The following is a 16,675-nucleotide window of genomic DNA, read 5'->3' on the forward strand; positions in this document are numbered from 1 at the left end:
ATGGGTACATCCAGCAGCATAAACCCCACCCCAAAATGACTAAGTAGACAAAGATAAGCCAAACTTTTGCTTTTCTTTTTAAAATACATCAGAGATTAAAACTTATTACCAAAATTTAACAGTAGTTAAATATTAAGTTTACATTAGATATTAATTGAATGGATCTGCATTAAGCTTCTAATAATGTGCCCATTCACAGTCATATTTAGTGACATTTGAATAAAAAAAATCTAGCAATGCACTAATGTAAATACCACAGATTGGCTATACATGCAAGTATTATATTATAAAACCAAGGTTTAAATAAATAGAATATAATGGCTTTATTTTTTAAAGCATTTCCAAAGTGTTAATCATTTTGAAAGTTCAATATATGTATCCATGATTCATTGCTGCATTACTCACAATAGCTAAGTTATAGAAATATACTAGATGAAAAATAAAAAAAAAAGAAATATACTAGATGCTCTATAACAGAGGAGTGGATGAAGAAAATGTGGTACATATACACAAAAGAATTTTGCTTTTCCATTAGAAAGAATAATACTATGTCATTTGAAAGGAAATGGCTGAAACTAGAACAAAACATCCAAAGGAAGGGAAGCCAAGCTTGAAGAGACAAATAGTGCATGTTCTCTTCCATATGTTTTAGCTAGATCTAAAATACAACTGGGTGTGATAACTTACACAAGGCTATATGCATTTACACACAAGCTGACTGAAGGAGAGTATGTGTAGGACAGGAATCCAAAGGCTGAACTCAACATCTAAAGTACTGTTTATCGAAATGAATTTCAAGAAACTGAGACATGCTTTTTGGTGTTTTTTTTTTTCTTCTGGGGGGGTAGGCAAAGGGGAGCACAGAAATGGAGGGAAGAGGGGGTGACACTGTTCAAAAAGAAATATAGTCATTACCTGACTTATGTAACTGTACCCCTCTGTACATCACCTTTACAATAAAAATTTTTTTGAAGACAATTAATTATAACAGTCAAGTTTCCCATCAAGGAATATGTATGATTCCTTTTTCATGGAGTGGACTACAATACATTTAGAATGGCATTACATATTTCATATAGAACTGTGTGTGTCGTTATTCTTATATAATTTTACATTTTTTAAATTGTGACTTTTAATGTGTGGAATACAGAAATATATATTGCTCATGCTTAAGGCCACCAAGCCTGTAATTTTTACAACAAAACAACTTTATATTTTCAAAATTTATTGATCACATCTAGGGGTTTTATTTATTTACAATATGAGTATTAGTACTTACTCTATGCTTAATTTTTAATTTTTCAAGTGTTTTTGCTAATTCATGTAAAAATAACAACAAGCCCATGTATGTTCGTAGAAGCAACCTAATTTTATGAAGTGTGTTCCCACACAATAAAAAAGAATATGTAGCACAGAGAGAGGCAAGTTTTGAAATTTTATAAATATTTTAATGTCTGGATTAAACACTTTAATTTAATATCCCCTTCTGCATTCAATCTATCCTAATAACTCATGATCTCTGGGGAAAACCCACCACTCACTCATTAGACTAGAGTGAATTAAAAACACCTTAGCATTATGGTGAAAATAGCATTACCTTATCAAACTCCTGAGAAGATCTTAGGAAATACAGTGTGAGGATCACTATGCAATACTACTGAACATATTATTTTTTTCTTGTTTTTGCTTAATTTTGTTTGCTACCTGGAAAACCAAAATAAGACACCTTGTCCTTTACACATCATGACATTATATCCTTACATCTTTCTTTTTGTTTTTTGGGTTCTTTTGTTGTTGTTGTTTTGTTTTGTTTTTCTGACAGTGCTGGCGATTGAATTCAGGGTCTCACATTGTTTTGTTTTGTTTTTCCCCTCCAGTCTGTTGCTTTACTAGCTTTACTATTTGAGCCACAGCTCCACTTCTGGCTTTTAAGCAGTTAGTTGAGATAAGTCTCAAGGATTTTTCTGCCAGGACTAGCGTTTAAAGCCAATCCTCAGGTCTCAGTCTGCTAAGAAACTAGGATTACAGTGGGGAGCCGCCAGCATCCAACTCCACATCTTTCAATAGCTACATTTTTCTTTCGTTTCATCTCTTACTACTTTGGCCAGTATTTCCACAGGAGTGTTATTTAAGAACAATGATGGCAGACTCTTTGTTTTAATTATCTAAGATCCTTAATCATTGCAGTCTTTTGTCATAACATATATTGAAGGTTGGCAAGAAAGTGGCATTGAATTAAATACATTATAAGAGTAAGTAAAGAAAAATACAGATAATCTTTTTAAAAACTAAGCACGTCTTTAAGAAATATTTTTAAAAGCAACAAACATATAATGTAGGAAATAATTAGAGAAGTGCAAACAATTCTTATTTTAGTATAAAATAAATACTTATTGGTTCATGTATCCTAACTGTAGTGATAAACAGGCTCTGCAGCTAATAGAAAAAAATCAAAGCATCATAAATCTGAAAGAGCTACACATTCTTACCTTATTAATATCTGGCTGTGCTAGAGTAAATAGTCATACAGTTCAAAAACATGGGTGACATACTGAATCCTGAGCTCACCAACCTCATAACCATAGGCATCAGACCCTCTAGGCTAATAACTCTCAGCAACAACAAAAAAAATCTCCCAATAAAAATCAGGAAAGAGGAAGGCTTGGAAAGACGATAAATTTGCATCCAAAGTATGCTTTCATGTTTTATAAACATTTCCTCAAGATACTCACTTATTCAAAAAATAGTTTTTAGTTATGATCCTAGGCAATGGGAAAGCCACTACAAAGTGAGAATATTAATGGTATATCTAAAACTAGGTAGAGAAAGTCTTTGGACTTGATCCAATAAAGAATTAATCATTTTATTGATCAGAGCAAACTAATCCTTCCAACAACTGACTTAATACCCCCTTTCTGGACAGTTTGGTCATTTATTTTATTCTTTTCCTGGTCAATAACAAGGTGCATTGTCCTTCAGTAGGACACTTGGATAAAGTCCACAAATTCTTTCTGTTCAAAAGAAGCAAATTCAGAACTATAATCAGAGAAAGTAGTGTCTGGAAACTCGTGGATTGTAAATAGCTATCACAGAGCTGTGATTATTGAAACACACTTGAGATCAAACTAAAAATACCTCAAATCACGATGAGAATGAGTCTTCATGAAGTCATTTCTCTAGCAGAAAAACATCCTGGTGAACATGCCCTTTCCTATACACTTATAAAGGCCTAAGATCTTCATCAATTCAGGTCCTCAGGGCATTTAACAAATGATATCCTAAGAATGCTCTCTGGGTGTAACACAGCACATAGCTAAAGTAACATGATCATGTAATGGTCAATAAAAAAATTCACTTTTCTACTTAAAGAAAATTTTTTTGCAGACAATCAAGTCATCTTTGACAACATATGAGTTGGTTGGGTTGTTTAGGTTAACATAAAGTGAACACAGAAATCAGAGCATTTATACCTAGCATACAATTCCTTGGAATGCTAACTTAAGAAAGGGCTTCCAAATCTCATGAATAGTAGAAGATAGTCCTCATTCAACTCATACTTCATTTTGCTCTGCACTTTATAACAAGGTGAACTAAAGAAAAAGATGTAAGATGCTCTGCCAGGCTCACTTGCACCCATCCTAAAGATAATTTCTCACCAAGGTCATAACAGAAAGTTTGGTTTCCATGACACTGTCAGCTTTTAAAATCAAAGTACACAGAGTTCTACTTGAAAGTGTGCCTTTTGGAATTATAGTCCATTTGGTATGTAATGTCACCTGGTATATTGGAGCTACATTGAACTTCAACACCAAACACTAACGAGGTATGCTTCTTTGGAATTAAATGAGACCATCACAGACTTAGAATTGGCTGGAAAAAACAACAACTGACAGCCATGAGACTGTTTGATGAGTCTAATGTCAAGGAACAGTTTCTTGTGTATTATAAAGCACTAGACTATTTCTTTTCAACTACAAGTAAAAATATCAGAAATTGAGCTACTTCCAGAAAGCCTGAAGAATGGGCTGTCTTCAGACAAGTTTCCTATGTATCTAAAAATACAATGGGCACCAGAAATTTCTGATCTCACTATTTCCCCTGTACTCAGATGATGATGTTCTCAAAGCGGTACAAAAGGTTCTGCGTGCTTTCTACAATCCCCTCGTGCTAATATCATAATCAATATTCCATTAAAGGATACTGCAATACCTAAAAACCTGAAAGCAGGTCACATTAATAATCTGAACATTTGTAAATGATTTGAAACTTCTAAGTCTCAAGAATAAAGCACTGACTGATTAGGTGACACAAATGATGTGTCTACCACTGGGGTTATAGTAACTTTATTTAACTGGATATTTTGGAATATTCCTGGATTTTTTTCTTTTATAAAAGGGTATTCTTTTCAAGAAACTGATACAATGGTCAAATCCAGTGATAGTCATCATGACATTTGTATAATTATAAATTTCCTCAAGGAATAATATATTCTCTTTCTTGTCAATTTTCTGTGAGATATAATTCACAAGTATCAGTTTGTCTTCGAATGAAGCTAGTCTTCAGAAAAGGAATCAAATCACACATCTACAACACTGCACCAGAATAATTCAGCCATGTAAGCCTGATATTTCCAAAAGCTAGAAGAATGCATAATGAGGAACGCCTCCTAATGTGGGGTTCTCACTGCCAAGGGATTAAGTGAATAGATAATGGTAAGCATCATTAGGATTCTTGGGTTATAGCACAAAGCTCATCAATATTACACAGTCATATAGCCAGTATTATTGCCAGAGGCTGCAGGAACCTTGTGTATCACAACGTTAACCTGTGGCTGTGTGTCAACACTCTGATTACCTAAATCCAGATGGTGGAAGCTACTTTGAAACGTTTTGCTGATAAAAGCAGAATATCTCAAGGTGGGCCTTACTCTTGCATGCCCAGAACTCACATAGAGCACTTGCGAGGCCTCAGAGCCTCTCACTATATATATGCTTCAGTTACAGGGGAGTCACAATGCATTAGCCACTTCCAAAACATTTTTAAAATTTGGAGGACATCTCTGATTGAAATGTCATTCATGGACATCACTTGTACAAGAGAACCATCTCTGTTCTGTCAGTGCTATGTAATTCTTATTCACAGGGAATATTTTGAAGCTATGATACATAGCACTGTGCCACAGCATGTGGCCTTATTGTGAGCTGAAATACAAACCCATCCATGGACCTTCTTCCTTCCATTAGGAATGAGCCCCAGAAACCAGGCCCATCTTCCCTTTATTCCTCTCATGGTGTTCTGCAAACAGAAGCAATATACTGGGCTCCCAGAGTCAAGAAAGTGATATGTGTTTTTAATATATTATATTATTTATATATAATTAACTATACTAATATTATTAATTAACTATATTAATATTATTGCTGGGTGCCAAAGGCCCACATCTGTAGTCCTAGCTACTCAGGAGTCTGAGGTGGGAGGCTCACAGTTTCAAACCAGTCCAAACAGGAAAGTCTGTGAAACTCTACCTCCGATTAACCACCAAAAAAGCTGGAAGTAGAGTTGTAGCTCTAATGGTAGTGCTAACTCACAGCAAGAAAGATACATATAACCTAAGGGCCAGAGTGCTAAGTGGCACTTTTTTGGTGCTCACCAAATAAGCAAACAAGTTCTTTAAAACCAGATTACATCAACATCACTCTCTTTAAGAGTATTTCAGACGCTGTGCAGCTCTCAGCTAATAGTTATTTTTATATGGATATAAAATTGCTAATATCTGAGGCTTAATTTAATAGCAGCAAGCCAAGGAATGGTACTGTGCTTCAATGAACAGTGGGTCAAAACATTAAATTCCATTTCAGTAAGATATGCATTATTACAGAATTAAGGCTAATTCTCATAAGCAGGAAATGATTATTAACAAAGCAATGTGTTATGATCAGCCATACAATTCTACAATGGAGAACATGTGCTTATTAGTCTAAGTTAAATCTTATAAGATTGCTATTTTCTGAAAACATGGACTGACTATTGAATTCTTATTGGAATAGCAAATTTTGCTCCGTTTCTGCACATATCTGAGAATTCAAATTTATAGGATATTTGCAATGACTACATTTTCTAGACATTAAATTGTATATATTCATGACTTCATATCAAATGTCCATGAGAGGAAAATGGGAGAAAATATGATCAAAATATATTACATATATCAACAAAAATGTCATAGCAAACCCAATTACTCTGTATAATTAATTTGTGCTAATAAAATGTTCTATTCTAATTAGTATACATTCTTGCCTTGAACTGTACAAATGAGCTTAGGACTCATTACATAAAAATTGGGATTTCAGAAGTTCTATAGCCATGTGGACATAATACTTGTTTTTCTCTTTATATGCTTGTTTGTTTGTTTTCGATGCCTAGGAAAAATAGAGACATGTGTATAAATCCAAACAAGAAATGCCAAAACTACATTCTATAAATCTGAGTATTGTCAAATATTATTCTATTAAAATCTAACGTTGATAATATTTTTCTTTTATTAAAAAATATCTTTGACTTATTCCATTCTGATTGATATAGTTTCTCAAAGAGTTCTGATTCCAGGCTGAGAAAATAGATGGAATAGTATTCCTACTTATCTTTTAATACAAGGAGCATAGGTGATTAAATTGTGCCATATCTAAAGGTGGGTAAAGGAGTCCATTTTCAAGGGTTCCCTGAGTACATGTCTTAGGTAGAAAAGGTAATCTGGAATATTTTTTTTTTTTTTTGGCCAGTCCTGGGGCTTGTACTCAGGGCCTGAGCACTGTCCCTGGCTTCTTTTTGCTCAAGGCTAGCACTCTGCCACTTGAGCCACAGCGCCACTTCTGGCCGTTTTTTGTATATGTGGTGCTGGGGAATTGAACCCAGGGCCTCATGTATATGAGGCAAGCACTCTTACCACTAGGCCATATCCCCAGCCTTGAATAATATTTTTAATCTATTGTTTTTGCTGAAAACAACTGGAATCAAAATATATTTTATGTTTTCTTTTTTTATTGTCAAAGTGAAGTACAGAAGGGTTACAGGTTCATTTGTAATATAGTGAGTACATTTCTTATCCAACTTGTTACCTCCTCCCTCATTTTTCCCCCTCCTGCCCCTCCCCACTTCCCTCTCTCTCCATCAATTGCTCAGTTGGATTACACCATATAGTTTTGTAAGTATTGCTGTTGCATTGGTTTGTCATTTTATCTTTTGTCTCTCAATTTTGGTATTCCCTTTCCCTTCCCTAGTTCCCATACAGGTATATACAATATCCAGGGTACTAAAATCAGTTACAGTGATATCAGGGGTAAAACCACAGGAAGGGAATAGGGGGGAAACGAAGGGCACAGTGTCACATGGCATGTTCAAAATAACTACAACAGTGATATACCACTTGTTTCCATAAATTGAAATTCATTTCACTTAGCATCATCTTATGTGTTCATGCGGGCACAGGTCTTGAGCCATTGTGATCTTCTAGGACTATCCTAGACATTTACTAATTATTCCCTATGAGGGAAATAAAGTCCATGTTTCTTTGGGTCTGGCTCATTTTCACTTAGTATAATTTTTTCCAAGTCCTTCCATTTCCTTACGAATGGAGCAATGTCATTCTTTCTGATTGAGGCATGGAATTCCATTGTGTATATGTACCACATTTTCTTGATCACTCATCTACCGAGGGACATCTGGGTTGGTTCCATATTTTAGCAATGACAAATTGTGCTGCAATGAACTAGGTGTGCTGGTGGCTTTAGTATGGCCTTGTTTGTAATCTTTGGGGTAAATGCCCAAAAGTGAGCTACTGGGTGATAGGGGAGCTCTTCAAAGTCATTGAGTGTTTCTACATACAATGTGGCCTAACCACATTAATTATAAACTTTTTATAAAGAAGCATCTTTTTGTACAAATGGAATCTAATTCTTATGACTAGAAAAAAAAAAACAGAAGGAAGTGTGTATACAGCAGTCTTCTGAAGTCTGCCTTACTACCTTCTCACATTTTTCCTTCTATTTAGGAATGAAGCACTTGCATGTCAAAAGCTATTTTCATACAGGCTAATGAAGTGCGTTTTTCTGTACTTGCTCTTTTTAAAGTGTAAATTTATTTCCTATTAGTAGAAACAAAACCTTGAAAACCAAAATAGGGACACACAGAGTTAGGAGTAGATGACACTGAAAGGCCAGAAGTCAAAAGGCACATTGCTGGGTGTTGAGCTGTCTCTCCAGGTTATATATCACTTAGGAAGGTATTAACAATAAAAAAAATAAGTACAAATAAGCCCCTAAAACAAGCTTTGCAATAAGTAGGTCTTTTCTAATAATTGTAATCTGGCTGCAATTATTTTCATATAACATAAGCATGTTCTGAGGGTTTTATGTTTTATTTTTGTGTGTGTTGGTCCTGGGGCTTGAACTCAGGTCATAGGCACTGTCCCTGAGTTTTGTTTTTTTGTTTGGTTGTTTGTTTTGCTCAGATCTAGCATTCTACCACTTCAGACACAGCTCCACTTCCAACTTGTTTTGCTTGTTTATTGGAGATAAATCTCATGGACTTTCTTACCTGGTCTAGCTTTGAATCCAATCCTCAGATCTCAGCCTACTGAAAAGCTAGAGTTACAGGTGTGAGGGGTTTTGAAGTCTTCAGAGCTGTCATTTTTAATCACCATAATACCTCATGGAGTATCTACAAATAATGTCGTATATCTACTATTTATTCTGCCACAGGATAAATTCATCTAATGCTATAGAAAGTGAAAGCAACAATCTGCAGAGGTGTTAGTAGGTAAGATTTTGTGCATCAAACCATGATTGAACTTGAACCACTGGAAGCCTTAAGTGTTGGAGTCTGAAGAAAATGAACACAATATAGATAGATAAATGTCTTCCTTTAAGGCTATCTTGTACCCATTCTTAGTATGAGATGGGGATTAATACAAGGAAAATATGGAGAGAGAAGGAGGTAGAAGAATAGGTCGGGGGAATGTGGGAAAGGTAGATAGAAGGAAATAAAATAAGACAGCACTAAAAGAATAAAACAGAAATAAGCTACAGTCACATGCTTTATCCAGGAATATTCCTTAAAGAATATCTTCAAAATAGGATTTGAGTAAGCATGAAACTGAAATCAGGGAGAGAGTACCTAAGACAATATTTTTATACTATTTAGCTTAATGCATGCTAAAATAACCAAGATGTATTCACACATTCTGTTTTGCAAGCCTAAATATTTAAATTCATAAGAGGAAATAAGCTAAAATGCAACAAAGGGAGTTTTACTCTGCTAAATACCTGCATCCATAGAGCTCACAATTTTGGAAAATTTTGTTGGCTTTTCCAAGAGAAAGTCACTCATCTCCACTTACTTAGTTTCACAATACACATAAGCCTTTATTTCCACAACACATACAAGTTCAAGTGAAAAAATACGCTTTACATCTGTAAGATGGTAATCACAGGTGAAATAATTAAGAAAATTCTTCAATTTTTAAAGAAGAAAATCCTTTCTAAGTATCAGCTTTAAAATAAAAAAAAAACAACCTGAATCCTTTTTGTCCTATCTTTCTTGATCACCTTAACTAAAAAATAAAAAATAAATAAAATCACAGGAAAGGTGAAAATTACCAGGACTCACTTCTATATGTACACATAATAGCACAGTGACAATTAACCAACATCTTATTTGAATAAACAAGCATTCTGTATCCCAAATTAGTCATTAATAAAAGCTAACGTTCATCATCCTAAAACATTTCAATAATACTCTGATAAACTGATTCTGTTTTAGGCCACATAATATTTTTTTTTCACTTTAACTGAGTTGACTCATTGCATTAATAAGCCTACAAGAAATTTCTGAGCTTTAGTAGTCTAGGTAAAAATTTCTTCATTCACTAAGGAGGACGTTTACTAATGACTTACTAATATAATACAGAGAAAAAGGAAGTCTTGCAAGATTCTTTAATATGTTTATATTTCTTGGCTCAGTATCACAAAATCAAAGCAGTAAAAATAATATGAGTAACTTACCCAAACACTGTAATACATATTCATCCTGTCTTAGCTTCTTAGCGTTCCCAGCCCCCTCCCCCCACATACCCCTTCCTATTATCCATCCATAAACTCACTAAAAATAGCAAATACTATATTAGGTGCAATCTATTTTGTCAAGTTAAAGAAAGCTGAATTTCTTGTACTTTTTTAAACCAACTGAACAATAGAATTATGCCCTCCCCCTCCCCCCCGTGACACCTGTCCAGGAGTTATGACCCAAAACTGCAATTAAACCTTTCCCTCAGGCACCTCTCAGACTGACGGGAGAGTGTCACACCTTAGCCATTAGTGCTGCAAGCAAGCCTGGCATCTGATGTATGCAGTACTGTCCATATGCAGTCACACCGACCTCAAGAACACAGCAACCTATGAAGGAGAAGCTGCCCAATTTCTTGTGCAAAGCATGAGGGGATGGGGAGGTGGGGAGGGAAGGAAAAGAAGGAGAGAGAAGGAAAAGGGAGGAGAAGAGGAGAGGAGGGGAGGGTGGGAAGGGGAAGGAGAAGGAGAAAGGGAAGAGGAGAGGAAGGGAGGAGAGGGGAGAGGGAAAGGAGGAAAAGAGGGGAAGAGGAGGAGAAGGGAAAAGGAGGAGAGGGATGGAGAGAAGAGGGAAGGGGAGGAGAGGGGAGGGAAGGAGAGGGGCCAAGGAAGGAGGAATGGAGGAAAGGAGGATGCATAGTCTCCTGAGGAACCAGAAGAGTTGAAAGGGATATCAGCAGAGTAGTATCTGTGGATTACAGGTGTGTGCTTCTGTCTTAGACAGAATTATTTCACTTCCTCTTTTTTTGTTTCTGCCCTATCATAATCTTCTTATAACCTCCCCTTTTCCCCTGCATTCTAAATCAGAATAAGTCCCACATGAGTGGTTAAGGCACTAGTTGCTAAATCTTTCTTTAGATTTATAGAAACTCCTCCTTACCCCACCCCCCAAAAAAATCAATGACCTTAACAATACTCCTCTGTAGTCTTTAATTGTATACATTAACTAGCCAAATGTTTATAACTAACTACAGGAGCTAGCCCAAGAAGTGAGATAGTATGAAAATTGCACATTATAATCACACCATTAAGCACTTGCTTTCTTTTGCTACAGTTTCTCTTTCTCTTATAAAATCACTTTGAGTGTGTGAAGTCCACCAAGGACAGTCAGTTTGTGGTCCAAAGCCCTCACTGTCTTCAAAGCAGGCCCTTGAATAAATGTGATTCTTTCTACCAACTCTCTTCTCTGAAATAGACAGCTTACAATAGCAAGCAGTGTGGAACTGATTCTGGTAACAGGCACTGGAAGGCAAAGAGGACTTCCATTAGCAGAGGATCAGATAAACTTGAGCCTCACTTAGGTTTGTTTGTTTTGTTTTCTTTAATCTTCTGTTGGGCACCTGTTGAGTGTCCGTTAGAAAGCTCCTCTCCTCAGGTTAACTGTTCAAACGGTAGAGCAAGACCTGAGGGGTTTCATCCTATTATCTTTCACAGAAGAGAAGCTAGATTAATCATTAGGCAAAAATAGATAAAAACAATAACCACATAACTTAGCAAACCAAGTCTTGGTGTGGTGATGTGGAAAGAGATACTGTCTCCCACCTCTTCATATAGCTTCCCTCGGCTCACCCAACTTGCCACGTGTCACTCGCCAGCCCTCTTCCTACCTCCCAGACTTCTTGTCTTACATGTGAGCCTGAGTTCAAGCCCCAGGCCAACCAAAAAAAAAAAAGAGCTAAGCATCCACCTTTATCAAAGATTTTCAAATGGACAGCAGGTATATTAAAAGATATTCCATATCATCTAGGCATGACACACACCTGTAATCCACATATACTACTTGATTCCATGTATATGATCTATCTACCAGATACGTCAAATGTAGATTTATCTAGAAGGTAGAATGGTTGCTTCCAAGGGCTGAAGAGAGGGAAAAGGTGGAGAGATTGCTGCTCAGTAGATACCGAGTGTCAGTTACAGAAGATGGAAAATGTCAAGAAGTTGGTTAAACAATGTATATAACCAACAATACCACACCATACGATTAAAAAAGTCATTAACAGCATAGATGGCTTATTATATTTATATGCCCATTCCTAAAAAATGTTAAGAGCCTAAAACATTAAATGAGTTTCCAAAAATTAGAATACCTCCATAAAATGGAATGCCACAAAACCATCCAAACAGATTCTATCTGTAGTTGAAATATATATATACATATATATACATATATATGTATGTATATTGCAAATTGAGTCAACCATGTCAGGAAATAATATGTATAATAAAATGGGGGGTTGGGGAGCTCTCACAGTCCCATATAGTAAAAGGCATAGAGTAGCATTTAATAAATAATTTATATTTCTTGGATTTTTATTCACTTTTAACTAAAAATCCTAAACTGTGTCATTCTCTGAACTGGGACAAGTTGGATTTATCATCCTTTCATTTGTGAAGTCATTTTGTAAATCATCTTTGTAGCTCACTTTAAATCACTGTACAAAAGGGTTTCAATTAAGCATGTCAATTTGTGTGTGTGATGCATCTTGAGCAGAGTCACTCTCCTATCTAGCCAAAGTCCAAGTTTCCCAGGTCCATTTTCGTGTATGTACATGGAGCTATTATGCCCATATGGGCCCACTCTTCCTCTCTTCATTTATCTGATTCCTTCCCCTTCCAAACAAGACATTTTTCTGATTCCTGACATTCATTTTGTTAAACTGTTAACTGTTCAAAGGGTTACACCATGGAAATCCACCCCTGTATATATATATCATACTTCAGTCAATGTGATCATGCATATACAAATATGGCAATGTATGTGTCTTTATATATGTTTATATTTTAGATCTAAAACAATAAAATATCTCCCCTTTATCCAAGGGGATTCAGTCCAATACCTCTCTTAATTCATGAAACATCAAGAAGTACCAAACCCGGCCCTGATGTCTAAATACCTATCAGGTTTAATCTATACAGCAAATATAATAGGCGATTAACAACCATGAAAAATGAAGTCCAAAAAGAATTGTTTTTACATCAGCTTCATTTCATTATGGGGGCAAGGGGTAGTGTGAAATATGTCATCCACTTTTATTTGACTCAGAATTCAGAAGGATTCCCTTAAATATTATGACTCTGAGATTTTTTTTTCCCCACTCACAATACATAGAAGGTAGCAGGCAACCAGGGCAAGGAAACTGAGAATAAATGCACACAATGAGTCAGCAGCATACAGGCTAGAGCAGGGTTCGCCTCGAGAGACCAAAGAATAAATATATGGATGACTCAACTTCAAAGAAACAACAAAAAAAGTGCTAGAACTGCTAGCTCTGATCCTGGAAAGATGATAATATTTGTAAAATAAAGAAGGAAAAAGAAAAAGTGGAAAAAGAAATGGAGGAACTGGGGAAAAGACAGTTGTGAAAGCAAGAAGTCATAGTTTACATCAGGTTTTTGTCCCTAATGAGTAGACTGTTTTTAGAAATAGGGTGCAACTCTTTTGTTTTTTCATTATAAAATGATAGCATTTGACTAAGCAAAATCTACTATAGATACCAAATTCCTAATCCATCCAATCCTAATTCCCAAATTTATTCCTTAGAATATCATATCCAATTAACCCAACATTTATTGCAGTAAAAGTTTCTTTTTTTTTTTTTTTTTTGCGCCAGTCCTGGGCCTTGGACTCAGGGCCTGAGCACTGTCCCTGGCTTCTTCCCGCTCAAGGCTAGCACTCTGCCACTTGAGCCACAGCGCCGCTTCTGACCGTTTTCTGTATATGTGGTGCTGGGGAATCGAACCTAGGGCCTCGTGTATCCGAGGCAGGCACTCTTGCCGCTAGGCTATATCCCCAGCCCCAGTAAAAGTTTCTTAACACCTCTATGTTTAGATATAGTTACTGTTGTTACTTGCTTTTATACTGTTTTCCTAACTCAATAGCACACATTTCAGTTTGACTTATCTATAAGATTAATTTATTTCTTTTTTTCCTTCTTCAAGAGGAAAGGGATTTCACTAGGTCCCTGTCATAAAAGCTTCTCTAAAGCAAATTAATCCTACATCAAGGAAAAACTAAAATGACTAAGACAGCCAGACACCCTCCCCCCACACACACACATACACAAACACACACCAGTTGTGTATGAGTGGATCAGGAACTAACTCTATAGTTGGTCCTGAGTAATGGAGAATAAAGCAGAAGACCTTGTTCAGTCAAAGCTACTGATTTTCATAATAGCACAGTATACTTGCCCAAGAGAAATATACCTTGGGAAGAAAATTATAAAATGTAGTTTGCTATTTTCATTAAACTGAATTTTTTTAATTATCCTCATGAAATAGATTCTTTTTAGGACTGCTCAAATCAAGAGGCAAATGTCATCATCTGATAAAATGAAATTAAAACTGGTGTGAAGCCTTGGAACATGCTAAACAGAAAGAGGAGAAGACACTTGTACCTGTTAGAGCTAAAATAATTATATAGTGTTTTTATTATGACACATAAGCTGAAATATGCCTAGAAGGATCAATCTTGTAGAAGGTTTTAAATGAAAAGTAATTTTTTAAGTGAAGTATTCATCCTTTGCCCTAAAACTCATTAGAATTTATTTTGCAAAAAGAAAAGACTGGGCCATACAGAGAGGTCTCACAAAAGAATTATCTAGTAATTTTCTATGTTTGCTACATATCTTGTTTATGGAGACACTGAATTTAGCACCTACTACTAACTTCAGAATCCTTAGCCAGTCATCACCTCTCTCCTCCATCCTCCCCATAGATACACACATTATCTTGATTTTCTTCTAGAAAGTTCATTTCTCCCCTAGGAACCCAATCTCTGAAAAAAAAACAAACAAAAAAAAAAACCCTCCCAGGATCCTCCTTTAAAACCCTTTTAAAAATCAACTTTCATTAAAACTTCCCCAGCTAATTTTTCTACTTTTATTACATCTGGTCCACTTATAAGCCACCAAGTTATTTGCCTAGGATAATCACATTGTACTTGTTTGTTTGTTTCTGGAAAACTCTATCCATTTACATTCCATTGCACCTAAAACCTAGACTACTTCCCAAGGTCTTCACAGCTGTGGCCTGTCTCCCTTACCTCAACACCCAGGCTGTCCTCTCCACCCGTGGTGGACCAATTACATCATCACACAGAACACAGCCAGAATCTTCTTCCTAACCACCCCACCCCCCCACTCCTCCTCAGCCACATTTCTTAACTGTCACCTCCTCGGGAAACTTTTCAGCCTCAAGACACACACACACACACACACACACACACACACACACACACACGAAAAGCAGGATGAATAAAATGAGTGAATATCAATTTTACTTCTTGCTTTCAATGAGTGGAATATCTTATCTCAACAATAGCCTAGGCTGCTATTGGAACATGATAGATGCATGCATGCAGGTCTCTGCTTCTGTCCCACGTGTGTGGGTGTGGGCCTGGGTGGAGACAAATGGAAAGAGCACCTGCCTCTCTCCCCTTCCGTGATGCCCAGGCAACTTGTGCTCCATAGAACCATCGCCAACCTCCAGGGCCACAGGACACTGGCATCCCATCAATGAGCTTTACAATTCTTTACAAACTCTTAGGGTGAATTAACATTGTAAATGTTCTGCTATCTGAAAGGAGCAAAGTTACCACAATTAGCTTTAAAGTCCAGGCTAACCAGAGTTCTGACAAGTTCCTGGATTTCTTGGACTAAGAAGCATCTATCTCCCAGACATATGAGATGCTACTGTTTTAAAAAATAAAATAAAATAAAATGCTACTCGATAACACACATAAGTTTTTTTTTAGCTTTTTTATGGCCATTTTAAGGAAACTAGACCTTCACTTTATGGCCAATGAAAAATAAAGAACATAAGTTCTAGATGTACCCAATAGCTATAGTTTTCATGTCATGTCTGACAGCAATAGTTCTCATGTCATATCCGTTTGGGTTCCTTGGCCTTGGAACTCTGTTTGGTTATCCTGGCCATCCTGCCATCTTGCAAGGGCATGCACACGGCACCCCAGGCCTCTGGTGTGAGCTTCTTCTGTGAATGAGACAGAACCTCCCTAAGGACTCCTTTCCAAATCTGGAGGAGAAGAAAGACCCCTCTGTAATCTGGAACATCAGTGGAATGTGTGAATGGCACAGAGCCAGTGCCTCTTCCCTTGTAAACCTCAGAATTGACTCCCTGGGTACAACTGGGATCACATGGGTCCAGCAAGCATAGGACATTCAAGGACAGACAAAGTCACTATCCTGTACCTGCCAGTGAACTCAAATGTTCCCATATCACCTTTACTTACAGTGTTCAAACAGGAATTATAGGAAAGAAGAATTTTTCATTTGCTCCAAAGGAAGCTGGGCTGATTTGACCATTAAAAGAGTCCTTGATGAATCCCTTTTCTTCCTCTAATTAGCAAAACCATACCATCAGAGACCAAACTGTAGCACAGAGACTTCACAAATGCCAGGGAATTATGTTGGGACCTTATAAATGGAGAGTTTATAAATTCAACACAATTTCCCCTAACATGTGCTTTCATGTAATTCATCTGGTGATGTTATCTGTGAAGATCTCATTATTCTCCTCCAAACTAACCTTTG

General features: G+C 36.5%; 1 protein-coding gene across 5 annotated transcripts in view; it reads right to left on the reverse strand.

The window, feature by feature from the left end:
* Positions 1-16,675, reverse strand: part of Kcnk2 (potassium two pore domain channel subfamily K member 2) — a 159,973-nt gene that overhangs the window by 69,483 nt on the left and 73,815 nt on the right. The gene's annotated exons all lie outside the window — the stretch shown is intronic.

Source organism: Perognathus longimembris, chromosome 11 (assembly GCF_023159225.1).
Source record: "Perognathus longimembris pacificus isolate PPM17 chromosome 11, ASM2315922v1, whole genome shotgun sequence".
In the NCBI taxonomy this organism is placed as follows: domain Eukaryota; kingdom Metazoa; phylum Chordata; class Mammalia; order Rodentia; family Heteromyidae; genus Perognathus; species Perognathus longimembris.